This window comes from Cyprinus carpio, unplaced genomic scaffold, assembly GCF_018340385.1.
Source record: "Cyprinus carpio isolate SPL01 unplaced genomic scaffold, ASM1834038v1 S000006530, whole genome shotgun sequence".
Taxonomy (NCBI): domain Eukaryota; kingdom Metazoa; phylum Chordata; class Actinopteri; order Cypriniformes; family Cyprinidae; genus Cyprinus; species Cyprinus carpio.
In genome coordinates, this window is record NW_024879195.1 from 1,141,111 (window position 1) to 1,157,203 (window position 16,093).

A 16,093-nucleotide genomic window follows, 5' to 3' on the forward strand; every position below is an offset into this window, starting at 1 on the left:
GTTGTGGTTGCAACTTTGCTTCTGCACAAAGACACTGTAGCCATATTGGGAACGGCCAAGTGATCCATGCAGGAGGCACACAAATTTAACATAGTCACACATGTAACAGTTAATCCTAATTTAAGACACATGGTCTAAAATGCATAGCAAAGCACTCAGGTGTTTTAGAGAATAAACTTAACAAAAAGCCAATGTGTACATGTAGTAGCACAAACAACTATACAGTGTGCTCTGTAGGCACAATGTGTTTAACACAATTACTTAATAGTATACCTGACTTCAGGAAGATACATAGTATGGAGCATATGAAATACACTCCACACTACGGGCTTTCTGGCAACAGAATCGCCCAGTAGTGTTTTGTCACTTACCTTAAATACTCAGACCAGACAACAAATAATCTTCAAATCAGCTGTAAAAAAACATAAAAGACCTTTTGTTTTTTTTTTAGGTTCCCGTGGTCACATCAGGGTCACACCTGGCAGGAGATAAACCATTCTCACAGACCCCTAAAGGGGAACAGACCCCCTTCACAGCAGAACACAATTTCTACAAAAGTTTTCCATCTCTCTTATAATACAAGTGACTACTTTGAAATTGAGACCAATTTACTAATCGCACAAAGACCTTTAAAATGACACCAAAACATGAAAAGTTTACAAGCATGAATCCTGAAGATATAGTAAATGTTTTTATGTGAGCGTAACAACTTTTAGATGCCTGGACCATGTTGCCCTGGGGGGAAGGAGGGGTGAAAGTACCAAAGAACAAATGGTCTTTCTTCCAGATCTTCCTATCTGTTTGTTTGGCTCCACGAGGAGATCAAAGCCCATTGTTTTGGTGCATCTGCATTTGCATTGTGAGAGTTCCTGAAAGTCTGGCTTCACAAATATGATTAAAGACACATCACAAAAAAAAAAAAAGTGTTACTCGATCTGTGAAAATAATGCTGGAGCGCTCTGGGAAAACAGTGAACTCAGTCTCATATGAGAGAGGAGAACTCCTGAATCCAGAGTAGCGCGCTCATAGGCAACCCTTCTTGGAAAAGGGGAGTGCTGCTAAACTACCACGAGAATCACCCAAATAGCCCCTCATGTTAAGGAAAGCAGTGCTTGAAGTGTATAAACGAATACACACTGGCTGAATGGAGCCCAAGGAACCAAGGTCTAATCATCTCAAGAAAGGGAACGAGGCGGAGCGCGTAACCCTTACCATACAGGATTTCAGAAAGTGCGCAAAGTCTTGTGTGCACACTTACCAATACGTGGATTTTTAGAAAGTGCGCAAAGTGTTCACGTGCACACGGACCACCATGTGGTTTTCAGAAAGTACACAGAGCTTAGCGTGTGTACCTAAAGGTTCCCAAGCATGGCAGAGGCGCTGAACCGCACGGGAGAGGCAAGCTCAAATTTTACAGACCTGTAGCGAGGGGAGCATCACCTGAGGCAGCATATACAAGAAGACTTCTGTAACTGCCACCCTTCACTTCCCACTGGATGCGACAGCACCTAAGCGGCCAGGAGACCCCTCAGGGTGACCTGGCTGGACATCCATGAAATTCCCTGCAGTGCTGTGCCAGGCCTGATGATCAAGGAGGCTCCCGCAGAAACCTGTGATCTCAGGTGCCTAATACCGGAACATGAAGCAGGATGGCTGGTGCTGACGAGTGTTTAGTAAACACTGTAACTGAGCACTGCAAAGGAAACTCACAGAGTTTATTTAGTAGACACATAACCACCAGCAATTTACACATAAGTATATACAGAAAGGGTTATTTTTATACTCCCATCCTCCTGCACTGGAGCCCCGCTCAAGCGGCACCCTTCCTTTTAGTCCGGACCATCAGTAAGGTGGTTGCTATGAACATAGAACCAGCCAAAAACATTATAGGTCCAGCATAAGAGACTGTTATGCATTAGAGGTTTCCACCTAACCTCGATCAGTTGGAGAGCTGGTGGTCACAGGGGAATTAGGAAGGGGAGGATAAAAGCAGAAGTTAAAAATCCCTAAAGGGAACGAGTAGATACCTCAGTATCACTCTGACTCAGATGAGAACGGTGCCTCGTCTGGATCACATCCCTTAGGTTCTGCTTACGTCCTTGTGACCCACAATTCCTCTTACCCCTGCCCGCAGGTGGGGGATGAGCGTGAGTCGCGACACTAGCCTTCTGTGCCCGTCTTTGATCCTCAGATCGAGACAGGCCAGGACCCCTATGTAGTTCGGGCTCAGACCTGGACCTTCGTGGAACGAAGGATCTGAAAGCAGCGGAGTGTGCCTTCGTCTCCCCGAACTTCTCGATCACCGTCTCAACGGAAATACCGAAAAGTTCAGAAGGCGAAACCTGAGCATCGAGAAGAAAGCCTTTTCTTTCTTCCCGATGTCTGCCAGGTTCATCCACAGAAGTCTCTCCGCCCCCACCATGGCCGCCATAGTCCTGCGCATGGCAAAGGTGGCCTGCTTGGTAGCCTGCTTGGTAGCTAACACAATTCTACAAAAGTTTTCCATCTCTCTTATAATACAAGTGACTACTTTGAAATTGAGACCAATTTACTAATCGCACAAAGACCTTTAAAATGACACCAAAACATGAAAAGTTTACAAGCATGAATCCTGAAGATATAGTAAATGTTTTATGTGAGCATAACAACTTTTAGATGCCTGGACCATGTGCCCTGGGGGGAAGGAGGGGTTGAAAGTACCAAAGAACAAATGGTCTTTCTTCCAGATCTTCCTATCTGTTTGTTTGGCTCCACGAGGGAGATCAAAGCCCATTGTTTTGGTGCATCTGCATTTGCATTGTGAGAGTTCCTGAAAAAATACACATCACAAAAAAAAAAGTGTTTTTTTTGTTTAGGTTGAACAAAGATACTCGATCTGTGAAAAATAATGCTGGAGCACTCTGGGTAAAACAGTGAACTCAGTCTCATATGAGAGGAGAACTCCTGAATCCAGAGTAGCGCGCTCATAGGCTACCCTTCTTGGGAAAGGGGAGTGCTGCTAAACTACCACGAGAATCACCCAAATAGCCCCTCATGTTGAGGGAAGCGATGCTTGAAGTGTATAAACGAATACACACTGACTGAATGGAGCCCAAGGAACCAAGGTCTAATCATCTCAAGAAAGGGAACGAGGCGGAGCGCGTAAACCCTTACCATACAGGATTTCAGAAAGTGCGCAAAGTCTTGTGTGCACACTTACCAATACGTGGATTTTTAGAAAGTGCGCAAAGTGTTCACGTGCACACTGACCACCATGTGGTTTTCAGAAAGTACACAGAGCTTAGCGTGTGTACCTAAAGGTTCCCAAGCATGGCAGAGGCGCTGAACCGCACGGGAGAGGCAAGCTCAAATTTTACAGACCTGTAGCGAGGGGAGCATCACCTGAGGCAGCATATACAAGAAGACTTCTGTAACTGCCACCTTCACTTCCCACTGGATGCGACAGCACCTAAGCGGCCAGGAGACCCCTCAGGGTGACCTGGCTGGACATCCATGAAATTCCCTGCAGTGCTGTGCCAGGCCTGATGATCAAGGAGGCTCCCGCAGAAACCTGTGATCTCAGGTGCCTAATACCGGAACATGAAGCCGGATGGCTGGTGCTGACGAGTGTTTAGTAAACACTGTAACTGAGCACTGCAAAGGAAACTCACAGAGTTTATTAGTAGACACATAACCACCACCAATTTACACATAAGTATATACAGAAAGGGTTATTTTTATACTCCCACCCTCCTGCACTGGAGCCCCGCTCAAGGGGCACCTCCTTTTAGTCCGGACCATCAGTAAGGTGGTTGCTATGAACATAGAACCAGCCAAAAACATTATAGGTCCAGCATAAGAGACTGTTATGCATTAGAGGTTTCCACCTAACCTCGATCAGGTGGAGAGCTGGTGGTTACAGGGGAATTAGGAAGGGGAGGATAAAAGCAGAAGTTAAAAATCCCTAAAGGGAACGAGTAGATACCTCAGTATCACTCTGACTCAGATGAGAACGCTGCCTCGTCTGGATCACATCCCTTAGGTTCTGCTTACGTCCTTGTGACCCACAATTCCTCTTACCCCTGCCCGCAGGTGGGGGAAGAGTGCGAGTCGCGACACTAGCCTTCTGTGCCCATCTTTGATCCTCAGATCGAGACAGGCCAGGACCCCTACTCCCCTAACTCCCAAACCACCACCTCAACGGAAATAACAAAATGAAAGCAGCGGAGTGTGCCTTCGTCTCCCCGAACTTCTCGATCACCGTCTCAACGGAAATACCGAAAAGTTCAGAAGGCGAAACCTGAGCATCGAGAAGAAAGCCTTTTCTTTCTTCCCGATGTCTGCCAGGTTCATCCACAGAAGTCTCTCCCCCACCACCATGGCCGCCATAGTCCTGCGCTTGGCAAAGGTGGCCTGCTTGGTAGCCTGCTTAACTCGCTTAGATGGCAAGGAGGGAGATTAAGAGAGGATGTCTTCTCTGCAGAATGAAAGCTCTTTCTACAGGGGGCATCCTCTCATAGCAGTTTTCGCGCATCGCCTCAATGTCGGCAAAACTCTTATGCCGAAACCGATGGATGCGAGAAGAAAACGGCCTCTTTCATTTCCTTTCGATCTCTGTATGGAGATCAGGCAGAAATAGGAGGCTCACCTGAGCTGGAGGGCTATGGTCGGAAAGATATCGCTCATGAGGCGCGATCCATAAACTCCAACAGCTCTACATACGCAGAGCAGGAGAGATTGAGAAGGCTCAGCCTCAGCTTCTTCACCATCCTCAAATATCTCCTGCTTTTCCGGGGTAAAAAAACCCAGCAGAGCACTAACCTCAGTATCAGAAAGTGTTAAAGATATAACATTCATCCTCCCGAGGCTCTCTCTCGTCTGCCGCCATTATGAGCGCGAAAGGGAAAAAATCCCTCTTTAAACCATTCAGACAGATCCACCTGAAATTCTCACGAGCTCATTCTCCTCCGTGCCTCAGCAGCGGCGGGTCCTGAACCGCGGGGAAGCAGATGGCTGCCTTTTTTTTTTTTCTCGGAAAAGAGAGACGAACGAGAGCAGAGCTTTTTCCTTGAAAAAAACACTCGCAATGCATGCAGATTGTCTCCTCAAAGACATCGCGTGCGTGCTCTCAAACAAATGAAGCAAAGATCCCAAACAAATGAAGCAAAGATCGTGTGTGTCATCGGGTGTCAAATAACGCCGACACGGATGCACACATTGTCTAAACGCTTGCTAGTAGTCGCCATGATGGACAGAGAAAGAGCACTCTTACCGGTTCTTTCAGATGCACGCTTCAAACAAAATGTCAGTTTTGAAGATGAAGAACAGAATGACGTGTCGTCCCGGTGCCTGTTTATAGTCGCGCCGGTAGTGACGTCAGAGGCTGGTGCCGGCCAAACTCGTTGGTGTTTTTTCAATGTATGCTTCAGACACGGGTCACGAGGAGGTGTTCCCCATAGCGACCCCTAGAGGACCCAGTTCGAAGTTCCCTTGAAAGGGAACGGTGTTCTTTATAAAAGAAGTGTTGATTTTTAACTAAAGACACGGAACTCTTTCCTGTTAGAGCAACAAACTTTGTTTTTAAGTTTTACTTTTGCTTTGCAAAATACATCACAGTCAGGGAAGAAAACCGAGAAAGAAAAATATATTCCCCAGAGCACCTCTCAGTGGTCACCACATAAAATACAAGCGGGAAAAAAACCTACATGAGACACTGCTTAATAATTAGAAAACTTTTAACAAAATAATAAAAAAATAATTTAAAGATTTTGAAAAACGGCCTATAAAAACATTATCTGGTGAGAGTGCTTTCCAGCAAAGAAGCACTTCAGAAATAGCTTAAATTGCATTGATCAGGACTCACGGGATCATATAAAAATAATCCAAATTGTAAACTAAATCCAGCCCGGCATATTTCATGTAATTTCGAAATGAGTGTGAGAACCTGCAACCTCATGCCCAGACGTATCATGCATATCACAAACTAGCAGTATGTCTTCACTGGCATTTTAAATGGTCATTTATACTGTGATTAACATTTTTTATTGATAGAGGGTATGAGTTAAGTCTCCATCCTCAGTCTTACATCTCCAGCAATATGGTGTATGTTTTAACCCATTTGTACAGGACCAGAGGGTATGAGTTAAGTCTCCATCCTCAGTCTTACATCTCCAGCAATATGGTGTATGTTTTAACCCAAGCCTGAAACAGTCTGGAAGGAGTCCAGTAAAAACGGTGCACTATCTTAAACTGTGTTAGGTGTATTTTTGCATCCTTAGATGCCGTTTTGACATTTTTTAAAACTCCTCTATACCACTCCTCATCATCAAATGTTAAATTCAAGTCTCTTTCCCATATTTTTCTTAAGAGCTAATACCGCTCCATCACCATGATTTTGAATCAGCCAGGAGTAGTATGTTGATGCTTCATGACCCTTCCCATATGCTGACATTATCATACAATGAATGTCTGCTGACTTAGGAAGCTGTGTACTAGAACAAAAAGTAGTACAACGTAAATGTCATAACTGTAAATACCGAAAAAACTGAGATCTAGATATACCATACTGCTGACGTAAATGTTTAAATGACTTCAGATTACCATTTTCATAAAGGTCACTTAATATAATGACACCTTTCTTAATCCATTCCCTCCATAGAAAGGGGACTTTATTAATACACAGTTTAGGATTCAATCATATACTTGAACAAGCATTCAGGTAAGGGTCAGAGCTATGCAGACGGGAAATCTTTACCCAAAACTGTGTGCAAATATGAAATAATAGGATGTTTTTTCACATAGCTATCCAGTTTGATGGACAGACTCTGCAATAATGAGATCGAAGGCAAGACAAATTGTTCAATTATATACCACGGGGGAGCTCGCTCAGGCGGCAGTGACCAATGAGCCAGGTGTCTGAGACTGAAAGCATAATAATAAAATAAAAAACATTAGGCAGGCCTAAACCACCTTTCTCAACAGGTCTCTGCAACTTATTAGAATGCATCCGAGGATACTCACCATTTCCAAATAAAAATCTTACATATTCTGTCAAACTGTTTAAAGTAGTAAAGTGGTACTTGTATTGGGAGAGACTGTAATAAATAATTTAATTTTGGCGTACAACTCATTTTAATTATATTGACTTTTCCAGCCATTGACATATGGAGTGGAGCCCATCTATCCATATCACAGGAAATCTTCTTCATTAAGGGGTCGAAATTAACTCTTACTAAGTCATTTAAATTTGGGGGAAATAGAATTCCTAAATATCTAATACCTGACTTAGGCCATTGGAACATGCCAGGGTGAAAAGCTGAGGCAGGGCAAGTCAGTGCAAGGGCTTCCGATTTAGACCAATTCACCCTATAACCTGAAAATCTAGAAAAAATTCAGTTATTCTAAGGAGACAAGGTATAGACCTACCAGGATCAGAGACAAATAGTAAAATCTGCATAAAGCATAAGCTTGTGTGTTTGTCCCCCCTGCTACAATGCCAGGAAAAATCCTTGTTTTTTTTCTAATTGCAGCAGCTAAAGGTTCCAAAGCAAGACAAAACAGCAACAGGGAGAGTGGAGAGCCTTGCCGTGTTCCCTCTACCTAGTAAAAAATACTCTGAAATGAATCCATTAGTTTGTACCGCTACTACCGGTTGTTTGTACAATAATTGAATCCATTATAAACCATTATAAATGTGTTCCCAAACCCATATACTTCTAGAATTTTAAAAAGGTACCCCACTCCATCATGTCAAAAGCCTTCTCGGCATCTAATGAGATGGCTGCAATTGGGGTCTGTTCCTCCCTTATTGACCACATAATGTCAATAAACCCATGAATATTATCAGATAATGGTCATTTATATTATCATAATATCTTATATATCACAATATAGTCTATTGGTCGGATTACTGTGCAATATAGCGGCCACGGTGATAAAAGGTATAACAAAAACTTCAGTCCCGGTCTAAAAACTGGTTAACGTTTTAATTTGTAATGATCCACTACATAACATTGGCTACATAAATGTACAGCATTACACAGCTAAACTGTTGCATTTAAATGCTTTGAAAGAACCTGCAGCAGAAAGAAAAATATGCTGCTGTGTGTAAAGCCTGTTGCACGCAGAGTTTTTGAGGAAGCATGTATCACTGTGCATGGAGTGGCTACAGTGAAACATTTCACTTCTTAAATCCCAATAAAATATGGATACTTTTGTTGGATATTTGCTCAGTTTGAATTATGGACTCAGGTTGCACATAATTTGTTTGGGTTCACAGTATACATTCACATAGTTTAATCAGATGTATATAAAATATTGTGTGCTCTGTTTAAGTTTTCTTTGACATTGGGAGAGTCAAACCACTCTCCCTGAATCACTCTTTCACAGTTCTGATGAATCTTGTCATACTGGAATGTGTGCATGGGTACATCTTCCATCATGGTTGTCTGAGAAATAAAAAGCTACTGTATCAGTTAGGGTTAAGAGAAGTGCTGTCAAACATACAACATGCCAGTAACATATTAATCACTCCAAAAATGATTAAATCTTAAAATCTAAAGTATTTTCTTTACATCCAAATGGCGACTTTTCTTTGGCCAGGCAGTGTATTTGAACAATTTCTTGCATATCAGTCATATCATATAACATTTTTGTTATTTTTGTTATTATTAATTTGAAAGTATACCCACATTTTTTAAGACTTGCTATTTCAGGCATATTACTAAATAGCGACTTTTAGAAGTCATTATGAAAATGTAGCGATCACTGATCCAAAGTCAGATAAATGTGTGTGCTGTGATACCAGGGTATTTGTTTTTGTTATGGACTGGTCTGTCTGTGTATTACGGGTCTAGCTGGGGCACAGTATTTCAACCCCATTACAAAAAGGGTCAGAAGCATCTGCAAATTAATGATCACAATAGTACATCTATAATGTGCAAAAGAAATAGATTTTCTTCAATAATTTTTCACCTGAAGACTTCATACAAATAATAAAAATGAGCAGATAAAAATCTGGGTAAACACGTTATAATAACTTTCATTAATAAATCATTACTAAACATTATGTAATGTGTAACTGATCATTAGTTAATATATATTCACATATCTAGAAACGTGAAATAATTAGTACTTGTTAATGTTTACTAATAAATGTATTAAACATTACCTAATAATTAACATTCCACACACACACCCCATTGATGTATGATTCAAGGAAAATTCTGTTTAATGATACAAAATAGCACACTAATATAAGTGCTGTGGTAATAAAAACATGTTTTTGCACCCAAATTACAACGTGTGTTATGTCTTTACCAAGCATCAATATAAACTTAACTGACCACCTTTACACAAACATTGTTACAGTAGATAAAGTCCAGTGCCAAAAAAGGTTTTTAAAAAATTGTAAATGTTTATAAACATTTACAAATGATGAAGAGTCTCAACTTTAGATTGGGTACTGCAAAAACATTAACAAATGATTATTAAATGATTTAAGATGCACAAATAGGAAGTCTACACAACAAACCTAGACCAAATAAATGACCTTTACATACAGTGTTTATGAGTTAATGAATACACTAACATTAATAATTTGTGAAGTGATTAAAATGACTAATTAAGTTATATTTTCACAAAATGTTTAAATGTAAAAAAAGAGCATTAATATTTGAACTGAAGTTTAATAACATTTGTAAGCATTCAAAAGTACATTAACAAATAAACGTGTAATCATTGTATAATTTCTGTTAAAATCATTTGTAGATTTTTAAAACACATTGAAAGTTTAAATGACATGTAAACATTAATTAATGATCCTTTAAGCATTATATAATGTTTGTTAATGATTTATTAATGAAGCTTTTAATCATTGTAAACCATCTGTCAAAATCGTTTGCAGATTTAAAAGAAAAAATGCATGATCATATGAATTGAAAGTCTGATGACATTTGTAAGCATTTCAGTTTACATTAAATAATGATTTGTTAATCATTTGGTAAAGTTTAATAAGTTCATTAGTTAACAAGCACATTATCTCATAATTCTAGATATGTGAAAAAAAAAATATATATATATTAAGTAATGATTAGTTAAATATAATGTTTGTTAATGATTTATTCATGAAATGTATTATAAAGTGTTACCCAGTTTTTAGATCTTATACACACACACACAAAGAGAAAAATAAGGGTTTTATAATAGATATTAAATTACAATTTTGTTGTTGTTGATTTAGTGAAACAGTGAAACGTTACAAACCTCTGTAAAACACAGACATTTTTGTTGTTGTTGATTTAATCAACTGAATTCTGGCCACTGGTTCTGCATAATTTGTTTCCTTTCATATTCATATAGTTTCAATATAAGTATTTTGTGTTAATTAGATGTAATTTCAATTAGGTACAGAGTATAAGTTATCCCAAAATAATTCAGCCATGTTAACTTTTGTGTTTGATATGTTTAGATTGTGTTATTTTTTCTACTCCAGCACATCCTGAAGCTTTCAATGGGGTTAAGATCAGGACTCTGTGATTCATGCACGCTGAATCACTCTTTCATAGTTTGAGTCTGATGAATCTTATCATTGTCATCCTGGAATATGTGCACATCTTCCATCATGATTGTCTAAGAAATAAAAAGCTACACAGTTAGGGTTAAGAGGATTGTTGCCAAAACATACAACATACCAGAAACATATTCACTGCAAAAAATAATTAAATCCTAAAATCTTAAGTATTTGCTTTTCTTCGTATTTTGTTTTATTTTAACAAGATACTTTTTTTTCTCCAATCAATTAAATGTAGTGGGCTAAAAACACCTACTTAAAGCAGTCGTCAAACATTTGTAGTGCAATATTAATCATCATTTTCACCTTAAGACTTCATACAGTAAAATAATCAAAAAGAGACTATTAAATTCTGTATTTATTACATGCCCATATAGACTACACTACAGCGTGACACACACTGCCATCGTATGTAACCATTTTGCACTTTTAAATCTTATACACACACAAAAGTATGATTAAGGCTTTATAATAAATATTAAATGACAATAATGCACAACAATGTTAAGGGGGAAACCTGACTATGATGTGAAGATTCCCTTTTTTTGGTACACTGTCACAATTCTGTGTAATTTGTTGCATGTTTTGAATATTATTGCAATTGGTGTGTGTATTTTAATGCATCTTTCCCTAGTAATGCCATCATTATTTTATTTCCTGCCAAACAACACTTTCACTTAAACCTTAGCTATACTGAACTTCATTCACAATGACACTACTAGAAACACCACACACAGACACACAAAGTTTAGTTGCAGTAAATGAGGAGATTGTTCTATTTATATTCTGATATCATGTTTTATCTTTATTCTGTGTCAAATGAGCTCAAGTGAAACTGAAATGACTGTTTATGTAAAACACAGTTTTTAACAGATCGGATAGATGCTTCCACCCAACAGCGCAGGTGTTTCCTGATGATACTGTCAGAATCAAACCTCTGAGCTCTTGATTGACCTGTTAAAATAACCCTATGCTTTTCTTCTCTAGATGCACGCTGACATTTGGTGTTTAACAACACAGCAAAATATCCAGTGTTGATTAGTGTTGTTTTTATGGTGTTAATTTATCAGAGTTAAAAAGTATTGATTCTGGTGTTGATTTGAATGGCATTAACACTTGCAGCTGGCACGTGCGGGGAGGGGGGCTTGAGCACCTGCCCCTTTGCCCCTTGGTGCCCAAAGTGCCCCTTTGTCAAAGCAAAATTTCCTAACACTTTTGTGAATGCCTGCCCACGCCCAATCATAATATATTAATAAAAATTTAGTCGTAAATAAAATGACCAATATGATGACCTTTCACCTGACCGGGAAAAATCCTCAGCGAAGTGATTTACCTCATCCAACCGGGAAGATTCCTCATGCTGCACGCGCATTTTTTAATTGCTAGAGGATATTTTCAACATCGTGGCAGCTGGTAAGTGGTGTTTCATTCTCAGCGAAGTGATTTTGATGTGATGTGAGAACATGCATATATCCTGTATATAATAATTAATGTAACCTTTATTTTAGAAGTAAAAAAATTTCACAGGCATCGAGGGGTCCGGTCTTTTTTATGTTATTTGACTAAACTATTATTATATTACAGTATTTTTTTTTTTTTTTAACTTTATTTTTTAAAAACGTAGTGTGCCTTAAAAATAATTATCACAACACTGGTTAGGTTTATTCAGATTTTCTCATTCTCTGAATTATCATTATAAAAATATTAAAATGAATTAAAATATAATTATATTTTGTGACACCTGACATCAAATTTTTTCTACAATAGCAACAGTGTTTACAACAGCAAGACCACTTTAGCCTGTAAACTCAATAATATCTCTCTGGAAATAAATGTAAAAATATCAATGTCAATATAAAATGAATAATATACCTGACCTGACATCAAGTGCAGTGTGAAGGAGATGTGACCCTAGTAGGTTTCAGGAAAAGGTAAAAAATGTCCTTTTGTGTTTGTGTGTGTGTTCTGCAGTGCAGAGAGGATTAAAAAAAAAAAGAAGGAGCTGCTTGAGGCAGCAAAAGGCAGTGGATCTCTATCCAGCTGGTTCCATGAAGAGCACAACAGGATAACACATGTAGCCTGTCATTTGTGTTACATTGCAAAGGTGTTCAATTTTAGACAACAACAACTACAAGCTTAATTATAAAAAAGTAAATTATGATCCAGTGTATCAGTGGTTTAATGTTTTGTATCAATATTTAAGGTGGACTTATTGATTAGGTGCAAGAGTAGTAGTGATGGTTAAAATAATAGATTAATGCTGAAATAGTAAATTGTGCCTTGTTCCTAGATGGACAGAGAGTGGAAAGTAATAGATCAGATGAGGAGATGGAGATAGAGAAAGAAAAAGAGGGAAATGTAGAGGCACAAGTGACAGAAAGAGAGCAAGGAACAGCAAGCCAGGAGACAGAGGCTGGTGAGAAAGTGGAAAATGTAGAGGCACAAGCAACAGAAACAGTGCAGAAAGAGGCTGGTGAGAAAAGAGGGAAATGTAGAGGCACGAGCGACAGAAATAGAGCAGGGAACAACAGGTCAGGAGAAGGAGACAGATGCCATGGCCACCATCATCCTATCCCCAAATTAATGTTTTTTTTTCTCAGATAATAAAACTATATTGTACTGTCCGAAACATGGGCCACGTTGATTTTACTATAAAGTTTTCTATAGTTTTTACTATAACAGCTGTTCTTAATTATTCTGTAGAACAGAGAAGAAAAAGCCATCAGGTTGGGACAACTTAAGACATTTCAGTTTCTAATCCCAGAGTTATTATTAGGTGGAAAGAAAATATTTTTTTAACTTTTAAACTTAAAATTGTCTTTTCTATTCTGTTTCTTTTTCAAAACTGCATCACAGCATTGGCTGCCGTATCAATACATAATCATCCATATCGATATGGGAATCAGCAAGTAATGCATCACAATATATTGCTGTATTGATATTTTGAGCAGCGCTATTTAAAGCCGTGTTCCATGTGCCCTTTTATACTTTGAGCACCTGCCCCTCCAAAGGGGCATGAGGAGAGGACAGTGTTCAAACAGGTATAATATTTTATAACCACTTAAACTGACCAATTTTCATGTTTAGTTTATGTTTCTAACGATTTAGAATAATATTAGTACGTTTCTCAACATTGCCAGAGTGCTAACATTATTTCTTTTCAGATAACGGGACAGACCGCCGACAGGATCTCGAGGCCATTTAGCTGCACCACTTGTTAGCTAGCAAACTGAGGTAAGAATGGCAGTGTTTTTTTAGTTAGCAGTTTTTAAACGTAAGTGTTCATATTTTAGAATCTGGGGAAGATAACGTAATTTCTGTGATTTGTGTAACTGTTTAATGAGTTAAAATTAAAGCAGCATCCATATTCCCCTTCTTGGGGCTCACGTTTGTGTTGCCAAAAGACATTGTAATGCATTTTTGTCTCCAATATTTTAGTATAACTGTGCATTGTTCCACAAATAATCTCTGGCTGTTTAAAGTGAGCAGCAATCAGTAACCACGTTTTTTATATATATATATATATATATATATATATATATATATATATATATATATATATATATACGTGGACCTTGAACACACAGCTTCTGATGGTCCAAGGAATTTAAATATATTGTGGTTACTCTCGTCTGCAGAGTAGAAGGCAGCAGAGATAAATCATCAGATAATAACTGCCAGCATATGACTATGAACTAATAAGAATTCGCTCATTAAATGAAACACGTGTTTGCTGCAATATCACTTTAATGTAACGTTAAGATTTGCGGGGTGACAAATGGAGCTTCTGACGAGCGGCTCTGTGAATTTACTTTAACATTAACAACGTCATAATTTGCATTTTTCTTTACCAACAGTTTTCGCCATGTTCATCAAGGAGTGAAAAAATGAGTAAAACTACACAGCGATAGTACTTTCCAAGACTTTCTAACTGAAGGTAAGCTAAGAATCTTGTGCTACTGCCTAGAATTGTATTTAGTCATATAGGAACTATGCTTGAGGTATAGGGATTGTGTATGTTAATACTTTACAATAAGGTTTCATTTGTTAACATTAATGTGCAAACTAACAATGACTAACTTTAGTATTAGTTAATAAAAGTAGAACTGTTTGTTCATTTTAGTTCATAGTGCATTCATGTTAACAGATACAACTTTTGATTTTTATAATGTATTAGGAAATGTTGAGATTAACTAAGATTATTAAATGCTGTAGAAGTATTGTGCATTCTTAGTCCATGTTAACTAATGAAACCCTGTTGTAAAACACCAGATGTCAGCTTGTTAATATTGTCAGTCACATGACAGAAATTCATAGGTAAGACTTAAGTGTACAGATGCAATAAATACACACCAGCTGTGTCAATTGGTGTAGAAAACAATATTAAGATTAGCATTAACCTATTTTCTTTTTTTACATTGAAGGAGGATACCCACCCTCCATTATTTCTCTCTTTCCTAGCCTGAGAGATCCGTTTTTAACAAAGGGCTATGTAAGAATCTTTTGTATTGATGTACTTGTAACACAGTCTAGTTGGACATGAAGTTTTGTGCTCCTTTTTTTGTGGCATAATTACTAAGTTTGACTCATTTGCACATTCATGATGTCTTAGTCCTAAAACAAACAACACTATCCATTTTGGTGGTAAAGGATGAAAAAGTAACCTTAGAAATCTTGTAATATGCTTTGTCATTAGACAAATCAGGACTTTGCCCTGCTGTCCAATGCTGAGACATCCAACAAGCTTCTTGAGAGGTGGGAGACCGCATTCAAGCAAAAGATCTTCGAAAACGCCCAGTCTCTTACTTCAACAGCAGAAATTTGGTGTCTTCTCAATGCAGCAGGTGGACAAGGATCTGAAAATGGTTGGCATTATTTGTGAGGATGTCAATTTCATATTTGCTCTGGTTGCTTGTTGTTGTGAGCACTAAATGTTTGTTTTTGTTTTCCTAAATCGCCCACAACCCCCTAAACATCTACTCATTCAGATTGGGACAGTGACATGTCATCTGTCCAGCTGCCGTTGCATCTCCTGCTCCAGGGAGGAAGAAGACCAAGATCAGTCCAACAGAGGCTGTTGACAGACTTGTGCATTTCCATAAGGTAAAACTAACAATACCGTTGCAAAGTCATTGTGAATGTTTAAATACAGTAGTTTTCAATCATATGGTCCTTGGGATTCCACCCCTGCACATTTTTCTAGACACTGGCATTATCTGTCTAAATGTTCCTTTTGGACTCTCTGACTGATTCTGTGTGTGTTCACTTTCATTATATTGACCTACAGCTCTCGGATGTGCATGTACAACTCTGTGTTCTAATGAAGTCAGTCAGTCACATAGCTTGGTTTGGCTGAGGGTGTATCAGCAAATTTAATAAAATAAAAAAATAAAAAAAATTTGTGGGGGGTAGTGAGGAAATTCATTTAATGACGTATTACTTTCACTGTATCACAAAGCGTGATATCAACTGGGGTTTTTTTTTTGACACGTATTGGGTTAAGGTGTGTTAAATATGTGGGGATTTTTTTATGCATTTATAATT

At 38.4% G+C, this 16,093-nt stretch overlaps 1 pseudogene and 1 gene segment (V, D, J or C); both read left to right on the forward strand.

Annotated features, from left to right (window-relative positions):
* LOC122143914 overlaps positions 1 to 14,432 on the forward strand; it is a 102,126-nt pseudogene extending 87,694 nt beyond the window's left edge.
* LOC109068660 overlaps positions 1 to 16,093 on the forward strand; it is a 133,741-nt gene that overhangs the window by 66,776 nt on the left and 50,872 nt on the right.